This window comes from Epinephelus fuscoguttatus, linkage group LG7 (assembly GCF_011397635.1).
Source record: "Epinephelus fuscoguttatus linkage group LG7, E.fuscoguttatus.final_Chr_v1".
Classification (NCBI taxonomy): domain Eukaryota; kingdom Metazoa; phylum Chordata; class Actinopteri; order Perciformes; family Serranidae; genus Epinephelus; species Epinephelus fuscoguttatus.
In genome coordinates this window covers 24,938,254-24,955,336 of record NC_064758.1, presented here as the reverse complement: position 1 = coordinate 24,955,336, position 17,083 = coordinate 24,938,254, and the positions used below count along the sequence as shown (strand labels likewise).

Genomic DNA, 17,083 nt, shown 5'->3' with positions numbered 1-17,083 from the left:
CCATTATCAAACGTCATGTAGGCTTGTACCACACCAACACGAGCAGAATCATCAAAGTATTTGTTGTGATTTGTCCTCAGTAACACCTTTAATTTAAGATCCAAGTTGACAGAAGGAGTTCGGAGGGTGAGGAGACATAAAGTTTAAGTCTGATCCAATCAGATGCTTTTATGCTATGAGACTAATCTAAATGCTGAAGGCACTCAACAGTTCAAAAGATCAAACCGACATGCATCCACACAGGATCCATGCATGACGATTTAAAGGCTTTCCAGTCTTCACTCGGTTTGCTCTGGGTGTGCCAGCTGTTGAAAAAGGCTCCGCTGTGCTCTGTTAAACCAGTGGAACTGCACAGAGTTGTGAGTGGGTGAACTATGTGTGGAGAACAGCTGCTTCGATTAATGATATGTGCCGCAGCAATCTTTACAATCAGAACTGCTAAAGTCAGTACCACACCTTTAAATACTGCTGATTGTTGACCGCTGAGTTTGGACTTTAGTATTTTGTTCTTGTGTGGGAAGCTGTCCAACTTCCTGCCACCAACATGAGCCCTTTTTAGATAGGAGTTGTGCAAATTTGCAGGAAAGCCCAATCAGTATTTTTTCAGCATTGGCAGTATAAAAACAAAATCGGGGAGTGCAGCAAAATGCCACCTGCCTACTTTTGTTTTTCAGAATGCGCCTTTTTTGGGGCAATGAGAGGCGTGAGCAAATAACAAACATGTAGCTCAGCGTGTGACATAAACAGTGACGTGAGTGGGAAGCCGCTGCTGGTCAGTCCTTCGGCGATGCTTTCGTAAGTCGGCCCGTTGTTCACCTTCCCCGTCATCTGACAGTTAATGGCCTCCTCGTTTGCGAGGGCAAAGAGGGCGCGCAATTCCTTGTCTCCCCAGTTGCTCATATTTACAGTGTCTGTCAGGTTTGCGTTTCTCTCTTGCTACTAGCTGCTCGCTAATTCCTGCTATCAGCTGTTTCCTGTTTATCCACCGCCAGCGGGTCGCATGTGCGACCCACAACAGCTCCTCCCACAAGTCTTCAACAGCCCTTCCCATTGTGGAAGGCCGCCTCAATCTTTTTAAACTGAAAGGGTCCGCCGATATGACTACTCTACGAGGTGGAAAATTGGGCACCTCAGATCAACTCGCCAATTCGGCTGTGTGTCTAAACGCTCGCAGCTTGCCGGCAAAACAGCCTGACATTCGCAGAGAAATCTGGCAGTGTAAAAGGGGCTACAACAGTTCTCTCTACACTAGGGTTGCAATTTAGGATTATTTTCTTGATTAATCAATTAGTTGGTTAGTCTTTAAAATATCCGAAAATGGTGCAAAAATGTGGATCAGTGTTCCCCAAAGCCCAAGATGACATTTTCAAATGTACTGCAAACTTTTACTGTTGGCGATTAACTTTACAGTTGACAACTAATTGCTTAAACATTGCAGCTGTATTCTTCAAATGAAGCCTTATTAAGAAAAACACAACTGGGTGAGAACTTGCTTTTTGACGTAAATGTTGCATCTGGTCACATGACCTTCATCACCTGGCTTCACCAATATTCAGACTGAGCTAACACCCCGTGCTGGGAAAAAATATAGCCAGCCCAGCAACACAGGAGGATCATCCAGCTAATAAAAAGCTGAACCTGGCTCAGCTTTTGCTGGGATGGACCTTTTTCATGGCAGACATTTTGACTTGACATCTTTGCAAAACCACAGGTGAAACTGATAACATTAATGACAGCTCAGCTCCATTAAGAATGCCAGCATGCACAATAACAGCACCTCCCCTGAATGGAATGTTGCTATCATTAGTGCCATTTAATACACCTGTGCTTTTCCTACCATGACAAGTCAAAATGTCTGCTGTGAAAAAGGTCTATGTAACAGGATGTCATCTGACAAGGCGCTGCTGTGTGACTAATTAAATACATGCAAGTGCACATTCCTGGTGGATTTCCATGAAACATGAAGAGCATTTCTATTTTTTACCCTGTGGGTGTCACGACAAAAGATAAAATAGCTGCCAAAGTGATAACATTCCAGAGTTTTAAAACCCTGTCAGAGGATGAACACTCAAATGCAAGCCCCTGTGTGGCCACATCGACAGCGAGACCTGAAAGCTCTGTTTCCACCCGAAACACTTTCGGCAATACCTTTGGAACCAAAAATAACTCTTCAGACATGGTACCTAGACCCTTGGTCTGCCTAGTGTTTCCACCGGAAACAGTACTCTTTCATGTGGGCGGAGGTTGTTGTCACTCACTGCTCTATCCAGCACTTGGTGTATTTCTTCCTTTATCAGCCTGCACTTCATTTATTGTACACAGAGTGAGGTTGCACGCCAACATTTTCAGAACAAAATAGCGGGTTTAGTCCTTCTCAGGCAAGCTCAGGAATTTAGTGTTGTCGTAGCCCACAGGAACGACGCTCTGCAATGCTTTTTTTTTTCCTCCAAGTGAGGATTGGGATGTATGCCGCCAGGGTCCAAAACTAACACTTACCACTCACCAATTACGGGTAGATTTTGTAAATTTTTAAGACCACTCACCACTCTGAACCAATACCGTTACCAGTACCCTGACTGCAGTTACGGTAGCTACCTTTTTTCAGCACTTAACTCTCTCTGTAATAACAAAATAATTTCTTGAAAAAGCTGTAGGAGGTGACAGTCTTCCTCTCTCTATGTCCTAGCAACAGAAGCTTTGAAAAAATCTTTACTCCATGCCAGTCAACAACTGATTCTGCTCCTCTGCTCTTTCCTAACCACATGTAGAGCTGAGTTTCTGTCTGTTTGTGTGTGCATGAATGTCTGCATGCCTCTCTCACTCTTTGTTTAGACACAGCTGATAAATATGTGGAATAAGTTTGTACTTCAGAAATAGACTAGTGTCACTGCCATCAGTGATCGTGTTTTTTAAAGTACACGAAAATAGATTAAATGCCGAAACTATCAGCACTGGAATTATATTTTCAGCTCTCTCTGCAGAGCTCTGTGGCTGGCTTCAGGGCGCTCCCGCCTCATGTCTGAACCCAGCGTTCTCACCCAGATGTGCTCACAAGTACAGTTGAAACCAGAAGTTTACATACACCATATAAAAAGGCACATAACCTTTTTTTCTCACTGTCTAACATTAAATCAGACTAAACTTTTCCTGTTTTTGGTCAATTAGGATTACCAAAATTATTTCTATTTGCTAAATACCAGAATAATGAGACAGATCATTTTTTAGACAATTTTTTATTACTTTCTTGAGAGTCAGAAGTTTACATACACTAAGATTAGTATGCCTTTAAACAATTTGGGAAAGCCCACATGATGATGTCATGTCTTTGGAAGCCTCTGATAGGTTTATTGACAACATGTGGGTTAATTAGAGGCACACCTGTGGATGTATTTTAAGGCACACCTGAAACACACTGCTTCTTTGTGTAACATCATGGGAAAATCAAAAGAAATCAGCCAAGACATCAGGAAGAGAATTGTGGACTTGCACAAGTCTGGTTCATCCTTGGGTGCAATTTCCAGATGCCTGAAGGTGCCACGTTCATCTGTTCAAACAATTATACGCAAGTATAAACACCATGGGAATGTCCAGCCATCATACCGCTCAGGAAGGAGACGGGTTCTGTGTCCCAGAGATGAACGTGCTTTGGTCCGAAATGTGCACATCAACCCAAGAACAAAAGCAAAAGACCTTGTGAAGATGCTGGCTGAAGCTGGTAAGAGTGTGTCATTATCAACAGTGAAACGAGTCCTGTACCGACATGGGCTGAAAGGCCACTCTCCCAGGAAGAAGCCATTACTCCAAAAGAAACATAAAAAAGCCAGATTATAGTTTGCAAATGCACACAGGGACAAAGACCTTAATTTTTGGAGACATGTCCTGTGGTCTGACGAAACTAAAATTGAACTTTTTGGCCATAATGACAATCGTTACATTTGGAGGAAGAAGGGGGAAGCTTGCAAGCCTAAGAACACCATCCCAACTGTGAAACATGGGGTGGCAGCATCATGTTGTGGGGTTGTTTTGCTGCAGGAGGGACGGGTGCACTTCACAAAATAGATGGCATCATGAGGAAAGAACATTATGTGGACATACTGAAGCAACATCTCAAGACATCAGCCAGGAAGTTAAAGCTTGGGCAAATGGGTTTTCCAAATGGACAATGACCCTAAGCATACTGCCAAACTGGTTAGAAAGTGGCTTAAGGATAGCAAAGTCAATGTTTTGGAGTGGCCATCACAAAGCCCTGATCTCAATCCTATTGAAAATTTATGGGCAGAGCTGAAAAGGCATGTGCGAGCAAGGCGGCCTACAAACTTGGTTCAGTTACACCAGTTCTGCCAGGAGGAATGGGCCAAAATTCCTGCAAACTATTGTGAGAAGCTTGTGGAAGCATATCCAAAACGTTTGACCCAAGTCATACAGTTTAAAGGCAATGCTACCAAATACTAATGAAATGTATGTAAACTTCTGACTCTCAAGAAAGTAATAAAAAATTGTCTAAAAAATGATCTGTCTCATTATTCTGGTATTTAGCAAATAGAAATAATTTTGGTAATCCTAATTGACCAAAAAACAGGAAAAGTTTAATCTGATTTAATGTTAGATGGTGAGAAAAAAAGGTTATGTGCCTTTTTATATGGTGTATGTAAACTTCTGGTTTCAACTGTACCAGGAATTGGCACTGATTGATTTAGTGAGAAATGGTACTCTGAAGTAGCGGCATACTTGGGTCAGTACCCAAACATAGTCACTTTACCTTCCACATCCAGTCTGACAGAGCGAGGAAAATTGGGAGAAAGTGTGCTGCAGTGATTTCTGTACTGAACTGAAAGAAGAGTCTGATGCATACATGGGTAAAGGAGTTTCAGTTTCCTTGAACTGACCACCTTACCAGTAAGTCTTTTTCCCCTATTTGGCCAAATGCTAAGTGCAACAGATACAAATTCTCTGACCTTGGCTGAAGATGTAGCAAGAAGTTACTGAGTAAGGACAGTAAAAGTAAATATAAAATAACAAGAAGATAAACTAACAGAATTTCAGTTGCTCTCCAGACCTGCATCTGACCACAGAGAATAAATACATCCTCCCTGACTTCCTTTTCCTTGGAAAGTGACACAAGCAGCTCTGCCGGGACATACCCCTTTCACATGTACTCTCACTGCACACTTGATGTATGAGTGACGTATGAATACAAGAGTTTGGGTGTTACAGACAAACATTAACAAGTGTTAACAGTTCAGGTATTGACACATTGATTGGTCAAAGCTGTAAAATGCTTTCCACATGATCATTAATAACGGGTCACTGAATGCTCACACACAACCCTGTCTGTGTAAAAATGTGGGAGGACGTAAGCTTTGAGGAATGTCTCACCCACTTTCAACACCCCTCACCCTTTTCTTCTGAACACATAACATCACTCCCCCCGTCAGTGTCTCGCCCTGTTGACATGTTGAGGGCTGGATTACACATCAAGAGCAGAATGGGTAACACAAGAGGCAAAACTGCGGCAGTTTCAACTAACATTGTTAACAAAAACAACTTGTGTAGGGTGTTCCACCTGTTTTAAGTGTTGCTGTTGGTTGACTGCATTTCAGCCACAGTGTCTGAATCATGCTGTGGATGGAGAGGCTGTCCAAACCTTCTTGCCACAACAGATCCACACTGACACTCCTCTCAGATTATCATACGAAATATTATAGTGGACAAATTCCACACGTGCAAAGCAGAAAACATGATGGTGCCCTCCCAACAACAAGAAAAGAACCTCCTTTGGGTAACATGAAGAAGTCAAAAAGAAAGAAACCGTGTGCAACACCTTAACGAGAATGGGACAGCGTCCAGTTTGCTTTTCTGTTGCATGCGCAGTTGTGCACTTGTAGTTCACAGTTCACTAATGGACTTGGGCAGATTACGAAATTTATCACGTGGACCCACGCAGAGACAGAATTGGGCTTAAACTGGTCGAGTCAAGCTGGGCAGTTTAAAAAAACATATCAACACTGATGCAGTAGAACCAAATATATCCTTTTAAAATTTCATTTAACTGTGATGTGTAAAATCGGTGGAATTCCACTTCAAAAAAAAAAAAAAAAAAAAAAAAAAAAAAATTTAGGCAGGTTTTGTATTTTCTTAATGCGGAGATTTTTAATTGACAAACACACTAAGACTGCTTTATTTATTTTAATGTAGACCTACTTTAGTCTGAGTGTGCACTGTGGAGATGTATTGTGTAAAAACTAATTAAGTAATTAATTAATTAAAATAAACACATTCTGGATCGAATTCGCGTTGGGGCCAAGAAAACTGGATTAGGATGTACCTAGAAAGTACTGCAGTTTGCGTATTAGTACCAAACTGTCACGGTATGGAGGTCACGGTTCAGTACACAGAGCAACATGCACAATACCCTGTATGTAGATAAATGCAAGGAATGCTGAATCAAAGTTCATGAGTGCAAGTTTCGCCTGTAGACTGTTAGCACAACAAGCTGATTGGCATTTGAGTCAGTCACACTATGGTAAGCACCAACAAAACACCAAAGCTGGAAGACCTGCCTTTGGATTCCTGGTCAGCAACAGCAACAGACAGAAAGTTATGCATAAGACAAGGACAGTGTGTCACCACCACTCCAGCATTGTAAGATATGCAATGCAAACACATTCAATATGCTAACACATTCGACAGCATCACCCAGACGTGCCAATCACTGGAATGATAAAGGTTTTGGTGGTTTGAATGTTTAAAGTGATACTTCACTGATTTTCGACCAGTTTTGTATCAAAACAACATGTGTGGTATGTGTAAATGAACTATGGTAAACTTCACTCCATCAAACCAGTGCCGAGATACCCCTTCTCGCCTTCCAGGAAAACTCTGCTGGATGACATAATTTCAAACTCGGACCCAAATTTGATGAAACGGTAAAAATAGGCAGTGCTGATCGAATAGATCAAGATTATGTTACTACACTGCCTATTTACCGCCTACGATGCTTTAAGAAACATATCTTAGTGCCTTGTTGAGCCTCGTTTGATCATGGACCTTCCATGTCCTGATACCACGTGAAAGGTACAATCGATGCGTTGGTTGTTGACGTTCTGGGACGCCATGTCAAGTTTAGACTCACAAGTCAGTCTTTAGACACTTTGCTTAACTAAAGACTGATGTCTTTCTCCCTGATTTTGTGTTAAGATGGGCGGATACAATTTCAGAGTTTTAAAAAACTCCCTACGTTGCAGAACCAATAGTAAATCCGCAGGGCGGTCCTTCGGTGGCTCGCTGATTTCTTGTGCTCGTACACACATTCCGACTGCGTTAAAACTTTTTAACAAAATCGCTGTAAGTCCTTCATTTCCACAACCTTGTGGACTGAGCACACATTTGATAAAACGGCGTTAAATTGTTTCCTTGAGGACAAGAAAAGGGGAAGCGCACATTTCTGGGAGGGCGTGTCCTTTTCAAAAATGCAAGAGACGTTGCTTTATTGCCGGCCGTTTTCTCCAGCATGTAAAACACACTTTAGAAAGGAGTGCCCCCAGACTATCAGAAGGCGGAGATCTCTGATTGTCTGGTGGCGAAACTATGTCAAGTTCTGCCTGTTACATGCATTGTCTTCTCTCAAAATACACTTCTGTTTTCACAGAAAGTTTACCGTTAACATACAGTCTCTTTCAAAATAAATGCACTACGCCAGTACATTGACGCAAACTTAACTTATTTCCCCTCCAATAACTGGTTTAGGCAACAAAAACACATGGTTAGGTTTAGGAAAAAAGAACAAGGTTTTCCTTCAGAATCTTATGGGACGTGAACACCGCTCTCCCAGGTGAAAGTTGGCGTTTGTTGGTTCTATCCAACAGCCGTCCACTCACCCTCATCAGGCGCACCGATCAGGGCACCGCCTTAACTTTCATTCTTATCCCGCTACGTTTCCCCCTGACGCCACAGAGCGCTGTTAAACTATAATGGACCTGCAACCTATTATGCCTACGCTAAAGGACAACCTTTTTTGTCAGTGTTTGGCGCTGCAACCTAAGCACTGGATTTCGATGACTTCAGAGTGAGACCAGGTTGTCGGAAACATGTTTTAGCTTACTGTTTGACTGTTACACAAGATCATTTCTTGCCAGCTGGCCGCCATTGTTTCAAACGGACGTGTTCGCGTTACATCACCCACCAGCGGGAGTGCTTTTTGGTCTGATGTGGAGCAGTATATTCTGGTAGTTGTAGGTTTTCTCCCTCTTGAGCAAAAGCATCCTTTTCCTCTGGTTTCTCCATCTTTCCAGCAGTGAAATACTTTTATACATGACATTTGCACTACTGTCTGTTCAAAATAAATGAAAAGAAACATATTTTTATGCATTTTTTTCTTGCTGTACCAAACTCGCACTGAACCGTGACTCCTAAACCGAGGTATGAACACAACCGTGACTTCTGTGTGCCCTTACTCCTTCCCTTCTCACAAAACTCAAATTTTTGCCTGAAGTTGGATTAGAGCAATTCTTGTCGAAAAGTTGAAGCCAAGCTCAAATTTTCAAGGTTGAATCAAACTTGAGACCAAAAGTGGCTGCTCAGGATCCAGGCCAGGGAAGCAGCTAAAGTCAGAGAACCTAGCTGGAGACCAAAATAGGACAGAGCCATTGAGACTCCCCCGGCCCAATTTATCACAGTGTACACAGCCCAGCTCAGAGCAGAGGACGAAAGAGAGAAATATCACACAGAATTATCCTTTCATCCGCCCCTGAGCCTCCGCTTGCAGCACAAACTGACAGAAAAGTCGGACAGATGGAGGAAAGGAAGGAAGGAGAGGTGTGGCGGTCAAAACTAGAACATGAGTGTGTTGTGGCACAAGCTACCAGATATGGAGAAACTTAAAACATACCAAAGTGTAGCAAGTAAGGCTGTCACCAATATTCCACGAGAACGAAATAAATAAATGGGTGAATTAGTCATGATGTGGATTGGGAACGGAGCTAATCAGGATTTGATTTGAAATCGTGAATGTATTTCTGCTTTTCTTACTCTCTCATTATTTATTCCTTCAGCTCCCTCAATTCTACCCATCCTCCTCCAGTCTCTTGTTCTCACTCTGTCCTCGTCTCATCCTTTTCTTTTTGTCTCCCTCTCCTCCTGTGTTGCAGTGTGATGTCACCATCAGGGAGCTAATGTTCCGTATCCTTAGGGTGCTGCATTCCTCCTTTCCGACTCATAGACACACACACAGCAGAAATGAAAGCCAGAGCTGACACACATGCCTGGATGGAGCCACCACCTCCCAACACCACGACAGCTCCTCTCATCTGTCCAACCCATCTGTGCCTTACAGCTATGGGAAGTGTTAGGGGCGTTCAATAACATTTTATCTAACACAAATCCTTTCAGATTCCTTATTTCAACATTTTCTAGTGACTAAAGGCTGAAACATCTAATATAATCATCTTTTGTTGACAGAAACACTTTTTAATGTTCACAACCTGCACCTACAACCTGGAAATGAGATGAGCAGCATAATTTATGAATGAAAATGTTAATCAACTGACACATCCGGCCACAGCCTACTCACCGCAAACACTAAGGACCTGATTCCGAACTATTTAACCGACCAGATGATCAGATAACGTAAAAAGGTGGATAGGAATAAAAGTAACAGTGAGGTGGAACGATAAGTGAGATCACCACTCTCTTGGTGGTGACTACACACAGCCCACTCACAGTCGTCGCACATTGACGTTACAGAGTGATGCTTCTGTTCAAACACTATCTTTGGCTGAATGCAGACACCAGCTACAGAGAGCACATTAACCAGAGAACAGCCAAACTTTTCATTGTCGCAGCTACAGAATTAACACTACAGCTGATCAATGATGTCATCTTAACCAGGAACAGCCGGCTACCAATATGAAACCTCTAAGTTTCCCATTGCTCTTTGCTAATAAAAGAGTGAGGACAGATGAGAGGTTTCATGAGAGATTCGTTAGAATCTCAGCTTAACAAATCTGAAGACAGGAAGTTGATCCTAATGTGGAACCAGCTATACGAACCCATCCCTCGGGTCTCAGCTGCTGCTGCTGTTACTCAGAGGAAATGTTTGGCTTTCCAAATTGTCCTTTTAGGGACTTCCTGACACTGCAAGCACCGAGATCCAAACAGGAAACTCTCCCAGAGATATAGAGGATTTTCTCATCTGCATGCTGTCTTTGTGCGATACGCCCACCAACCTACAGAGACAATTCTCCATGCAGACATGTTTGTGGGTCACCGTCAGATGACAAGGAAACGGATAACAGAATGAACTCAGTGTTTTCCTGTGTTCTGTGTAAAAGTAAACTGCAGTCAAAATTATTTTCAGTATCATACTGGCCCCCTTCAAAAAAAAAAAACTGCTGATGGAAAGTTGCCCTGACTAATCTGAGGCAGGATACTGAAGAACATTGTGTCTGAATGCCTGATAGGGCTGATAAGCACCTATAGCAAACAATACACAAACCAGCAGCTCCCTATAGAAAACGAGTGTGAGCTGTTAAGGATGGAAAAACTGCCATCTGGGCAATCCCCTCATGTCCATGCACCACTTCCTAAATCTTTGCTTGGAAGAACTTTCCTGCATTCGCCATCCCTGAGCCTCGGGCTGGCACGTACAAAAGGCGACAAGCAAAACTCTCATAGTAGGTCAGTGGAAGAGAGGGGAGCAAAACGAGGCGCAGCACTAGGGTGAAATGGCCTCTGGCGATCCCGCTGTATGTGGAGCTTTTGATCCATAGTTTTCCATGAAGGCTTTCGTACCGATCCACTGAGCTATTCAGCTGTCTTCTGATATGACCTCAATACAGCAAGAAGAAAAGAATAAGAGCTCGCATGCTAGACAGTTCAATATTGTCACACACCATGTCTTGTTAGTTTTTTGGCCTGGCCCCAATCCTGTAATTTCAGGCATCTGCTGACACCAAGATAAATCCAATACCCAGTGCCTACATTTACCTAAATGTTGATTAAACATTGATTTTAAGGGGAAAAATCTATCTCTGCACACACTTATCACCAATATATTCTAAAAGTTATGAAATTTCAGTGACATTGACCTTTCTTACAGGTAAACTGTCAGTTCCTGTTTGGAAACACGCTCACCAGCAAAAGTGAAAGTAAAAGCCAACCCCATATCCACTCTCATTTGGTGTTCCACCTTGCTTTATTTTGGCATTGTTTCTTTTGGATGCATGCTGCTCATGGTCAGACACCTGGTTGCTACCTTTTCATAAAGCCCCGACTTTGACTCAGTGCTGTGGGGGTGCACGCCCATGAAGGCACCCAGCATACTGACACAACCCCACTTTATCCTGTTAAAACAATACTCACAACTTGGATTCATTTTTATGAAAAATATTTTGATTCTTTTAATCTGAGGACCCTAACCGAATATGAATAACTTACAGGGTAATCAAGGAATGGACACATAATTTGAGCTAGCCAACAACCAGGTTTTATATACGCATATAGAGACTGGAGTTTGTATGGTTGTGTATGACGGAGAATTTTGTTTTGCCACTAGTTGTCAGGAGAGGAATAGCTAAATGGGGATATCCACGTTCTGGGCCTCTTTATATCTACACAACGCAGACATCACTAGAGTCCACCGGTTACATCTGACACTTTCCACAAGCTACTTGGTCCACAAACTGAGGGTCCTGATTCAAAATTATAAGGTTGAAATACTGCTATGACGTGGAGGAAATATATTAATTTGGGCTTTCTTGTTTCTTGTTTATGCACTGCAAGCCCCAAAACCATGCAAAACATTTAATTAGTCAATGTATTTGTCAGAGGTATTCAGTTTAATAATTTCTGTAATTACATTTGGATTCCTTCGTGTGTTAGCTCTTCGCCATCGACAGTATTTGTATGTGCAAATAACACCACTACTTTTACACGCCTAACACAGCCCACTTCACACAGAGTGGCTCTGGATTACATCACTTGGTAGAGAGACAATCAAAACCACAGTGGCGGTGATGTCAGCAGCAGCAGGACTTCTGCTTTTACATTAGAGAAAGCGGGATTGGGGATTACCACATGATTTCCTTCCACTGCACTGGCACTGATATGTTTTGAGTGTGCGTGTGCGCGTACCACAGGGTAACACTCCCTTCTGACCACTACCTGCAAACAGCTTGGTCAGCAGTCAGCTGTTCAGCTACAATGACATCATACTTTCTCTTGTAGTAGGCACACAAACACAAACATTTGACGTGCAAGCTTGCCACATGCTGGGAAGATGTAGGAAGATATTTTAGGCATTCCACTCCTGTGTATATGTGTATGTGTGTGACAGTGTAGAAACACAAATGGGAGCAGACCAGCTGATGATGACATGAGTTCTGCAGGGTCCGCTTTGGTTCAGATACCGTGGGTGCTGTCTTTATGATGGGGAACACGTTGAGACATGGCAACAAGCCTGTGTGAGATATGAGGGTCTGCACTACGGGAGCCGAGCAGCACAACAAGGGTGTGGTGACTCGGAGAGGAGAGAGGAATGTCTTCGGGACGGACAAATGTTCTAACAGTTATTTAGAAACGGTGAAGAGGAGATATTTTAGATCTCACAAGAAAAACATCAGTCACTCGATAGTCTGAAAGAGTTTTGATATTTTCTGCCTTCCTATAATTCCTGTTGAAACGAAAAACACCCGATACCGTGAAGCCCCCTTTACTGGCCAAACAGGTTTCCAAAGAGAAAGAGGCGTTAAAGTTTTACAGTAAAGCTCAGCTCTAATTTCCTCCACAGCTTGAGTGCATATAATTAAATTACGTAATGAAGTATACGATAGGCAGAGACCTGGAATGCTGATATGATCCATATCTCCGACTGGAGAGGACAAACAGGTGTGTCCCTCAGTTTATGACACTTCTCCTTTGCCAGCTAAACGTCGAAACACTTCATTAATTCCGCTGGAAAACAAAACTTCTTAAACAAGTAACAGGTTTGAACTCTCCGAGTTGCTGCTGGAGGCATCCCGGCTCATTAGTCTCAGAGGAGCTCGAGAACTACTTTTCCTTTAAAGCTCAAACTCGCTTTACCGAGTCAAGTGCTCCTTGTGAAATGAAACGAGAGTAACAAAGAGTAAAAATATTCTCTTACCTTTCCCAGAGTGTGCTTTCAAATCTCAGAGACCTCCGTGTTCCCCTTCTGCTGTCTTCCGCCCTGAACCAGCTGTACTCACAGTAACCGGCCGAGAAACAGACCCAACTCCCACTCACAGGACCCGCCCATAAGGCTGCGTTCAGGGCTCCTCGGAAACGTAAAGTCACCGAGTGCTAATCAGGAAGCTTGGTGGTTATAGTGCTGCAACTAAAGACTGTTTTAACTGTTGATTAATCAAAATTATCACTTGCTTTGTATTTATAATGTGGCAACATCGAGAAATATTAGCAATTTAGCAGAGCCTGACACAATCTATTCAAACACCTTGTTTCACAAACCAATAGCTCCAAACCCTCCTTGTTATTCATCAATTGGGGAGACAGGGGTTGGTTGTCACACTTTTACTCTTGTGTGAATTGCTCATCATTGAAACATCTTTCAATAATCAGTCCTACATTAAATGAAGCTTAAGTAGTACATTCTTTTATGAATACTTTTCTCATCATTCTGAGCAAATAATGTCAGAAATTCAGTACAACACAAACTTTTTCCCCCTCCCAGCTGAATGCATTACACTTTTCAGCTTTCGTAATAACCAACTTTCTTGAAGAAATAATACAAGATTTTTGCTTTTTTTAATGCTGCATTGGCATGAATATAAGGAAAAACACACATTTTAAGAATATAAAAGACAAATGGTTTTGTGCAATAGATCATTGTAATCATTTTGATATGGCTTGCATCTCTCTGCGAGTTTCCCCCTCAAATTAATATGGCACCATGATTTCTATTGACAGACTTAAATAAAGTGAGTTAATGTACTTTATGTTTGTTTGTTTTTTTTATAGCTGATATACAAGCAGTATTAAATGCACACACAGTATGGCTTGCATACATATTTATAAAAAGAATTTCTTAAAATGTACAATGGGGTTACTACATTTTCTAAAAGGAACTTTGTGTCTATTAATCAGATAAGATAAGATAAGATAAGATACACCTACATTGATCCCATAATTGAGAAATTCCAGTGTTACAGCAGTCAAGGGCAAAGAGTCAGATTAAAGATTTCAAAATTTAAACTTAAAACCTTAAAACTTAAAAAGCTATGCATACAAAATAAGTAAAAAAAAATACAAGAAACTGCGATAAATAACAATAACAATAATAATAGTAATAATAATGAGAAGTGGATAATAATGAGCAGCAGTGAATGAAAATGAGCAGTGAATAAAGGGAGCAAATCTAGTGCAAATGATTGTAATGATAATAATAATAATAATAATAATAATAATATAATAACAATAATAACAATAATAATAATAATAGTGTCAACAGTGTCTATCTACTTGTCATTATACATGTGCCATCCATATTTAAAAATATATTCATTTAGAACAGAGGGTCCAAAGCATACCACATTCTTCCTTCAGAGCACTACATGTCTGGTGGGAAAATTCCCGACTGCACTTGAATGCAGCACGATGTGTTCGCCGTTTGAGATTCCAACGCCCGCACGCTATTGGCTGCGATGATTTAACCGTTACAGCGGCCCCGCCCCTTTACGGTTAGAAAATAATGACATCATTTATATAAAGAGGTGGCCTGTCATTTAAATTGTCACCATTAATTGTGTTTTCCGTTATTTTATAAACAGTGATTCAGTGTTTAATAAAATCACAGCAGAATACTCTTCTTGTTCTTCTTCTTCTTCTTCTTCTTCTTCTTGTCATTATTATTATTCCTTGTGTGAGGAAATGGACTTTGACCCCTGTGCTTTTCTCCCACAGTGCAACAGGAAATCACACGACAGGGATTTGAGCTTATTAACATGCCTCTCTCTCAATAAGGTTGTAAGTTTATTCACCCGAGAGTCAAAACACGGCAGCTTCAGGGTAGGGAGAACTTCTCATGGCATACAGAAGGCATATTACTATCCCACAGTAACCTATTACCAACACTCATACGCTCATCAAGACAGAGCTCTTTTAAAGTCAATCAGGAAGTTGTATTGTACCAAAAAAAAAACCCAAAAAAAAAAAAAAAAAAAAAACCCACATAGCGGAAAATTTCATGTGGTTTTGCTTCTGATGTGGAAAAAAAGAGTCAAAACAAAGAGTGAGTTGTTGAGAGATTTGGACCACAAGCTTTGACAACAAACTGAATGTATCTCACTTCTCTGTATCCTGGCTCTTTGACAGTAATTTGGACAGTTCTCTGCAGTTTCCATGGTAATACCCACATACTGTAGTTTCAGATAAAACGGTGCACAGTGGCACCTCCCAGTCCCATAGAATACTGATGCTATTTCTGTAAGCTGTTGGGGAGGGGGGAGCTGCTGGCTGATGAGCGTCGGCTGGAGAAAGATGAGCGTTTGAAGTACGGCTACAGTTCAGAGAGAACATAATCCTGCATATGGATTTACAACACCCCTATACCTCCCCATCAGTCTCCCTCTGTACCCTCTATAAACTGCTATTTTGACACCATGGTGCATCAGCTCATTCTGTGAATGAAGCTGGTTGGATTGTTTGGGGACATCTACAGTGTTCGGACTAAATCAACTAAGGGTGCTTTCAGACCTAGAGTTGTCTTGCTTTGGTCTGAATCAGGGACTGACTTTGTTACAAAGTTGCATAATTGCCTAGAGTTGGTTCGTGTTCTCACGGCAGCATTTACAAGCGGACCAGATAAAATGCCTTGTGCGAGAAAGCTGTTCTTGATTGGTCAGAATTTCCATGCAGGAAAAATCCAGGAAGTAAACAAAACACTGAGGAAGAGTACACTTGCAAGGTAAATGTGACACTTTCTAATGTCACAATGGAGGGACAACTATGCAGGTTGATTTTAGCGCTGCTCATCGTGGACTATATTGCTGTCATTTTAGTCAAACCATACAGTTTGAAAACGAGGCGCGGCTCCAACTAGAAAACAATGTTTTGATGCACTGGATGTGCTGAATGTGCATATTAAGGCAGTACAGGTGGAGGTGCACATTAATAATCCTCCAGGACTGTAACATGCTCATGTTTAACCCAAACAATGTGACTGCAGTTGGTTCAGATCGAGGTCCGAACACATTCTCACCACTTGTTCAAGAAGGTCTCGGTCCATTTGTTTTGGTGCACACCCAAGTGCGATTGCTGTGTTCACACTTACCCAAATGAACTGCACTTAGGGGGCAAACAAACTTGAGTTGAAAAGCACTCTAAAAGCCAAAGTACTTGCTACACCTCCAAGTGTCCAGTGCCACTTATTTCGCAAGGCAGTACTGGTCTATGGCATAGACAGTATAGGCGAATGCTTAGGGTACTGTCATCCATGAAATGTGCTACTTTTTATACCTACAAACCCTTTTGTGATTTTACAACACTGGACTAATTGCTCTCCTGTTTGGTCCTCAGCATCAAAAGGTGCACTGATGAAACTACAAGCTGCCCAGAACAGAGCAGCTAGACCAGTCCTACAATTCTCCATAAGGACGAACACATATAGCGTGCATCATGAACTCACATGGCTACCAACAGAGAAAAGGCTTGCCTCAATGGTTCAGTGTGTGTAGGATTTAGGGGGCTACGTTGGCAGAAGTAAAAATATATATAATAGATATATTTTTGTTACCTTAGAATGAGCTTGTCCATGGAGATCAACATCTTGCACCGCTATGTTTCTACAGTACCCCAGAACAGACAAACCAAACACTGGCTCTAGATAGGGCCATTCGTGTTTTTGCGTCTGCCACTGTAGTTAGAGACCTCTCTGTGACGAGCTGATCCAGAAAATATTTTTAACCTTAAACTGTTTTATTCAGTGTTTTTACTGGTTTAAACCTCCAGGTCTGTTTGTTTCGGAGAGGAAGAGACCTCTGCGGATAATACAGCTCCCAGTACAAACCTCCTAAATGTCTGGATCCAAAGAGAAGGTAAGCACACATAAAGTAGT

General features: G+C 41.8%; 1 protein-coding gene across 1 annotated transcript in view; it reads right to left on the bottom strand.

The window, feature by feature from the left end:
- Positions 1 to 13,257, bottom strand: part of LOC125892415 (rho-related GTP-binding protein RhoA-D) — a 33,504-nt gene extending 20,247 nt beyond the window's left edge. The window contains exon 1 of the mRNA XM_049582427.1: positions 13,139 to 13,257. The gene's annotated coding sequence lies outside the window, so the exon portion shown is untranslated. The remainder of the gene's footprint in view (positions 1 to 13,138) is intronic.
- Between the last annotated feature and the right edge of the window lie 3,826 nt (positions 13,258 to 17,083).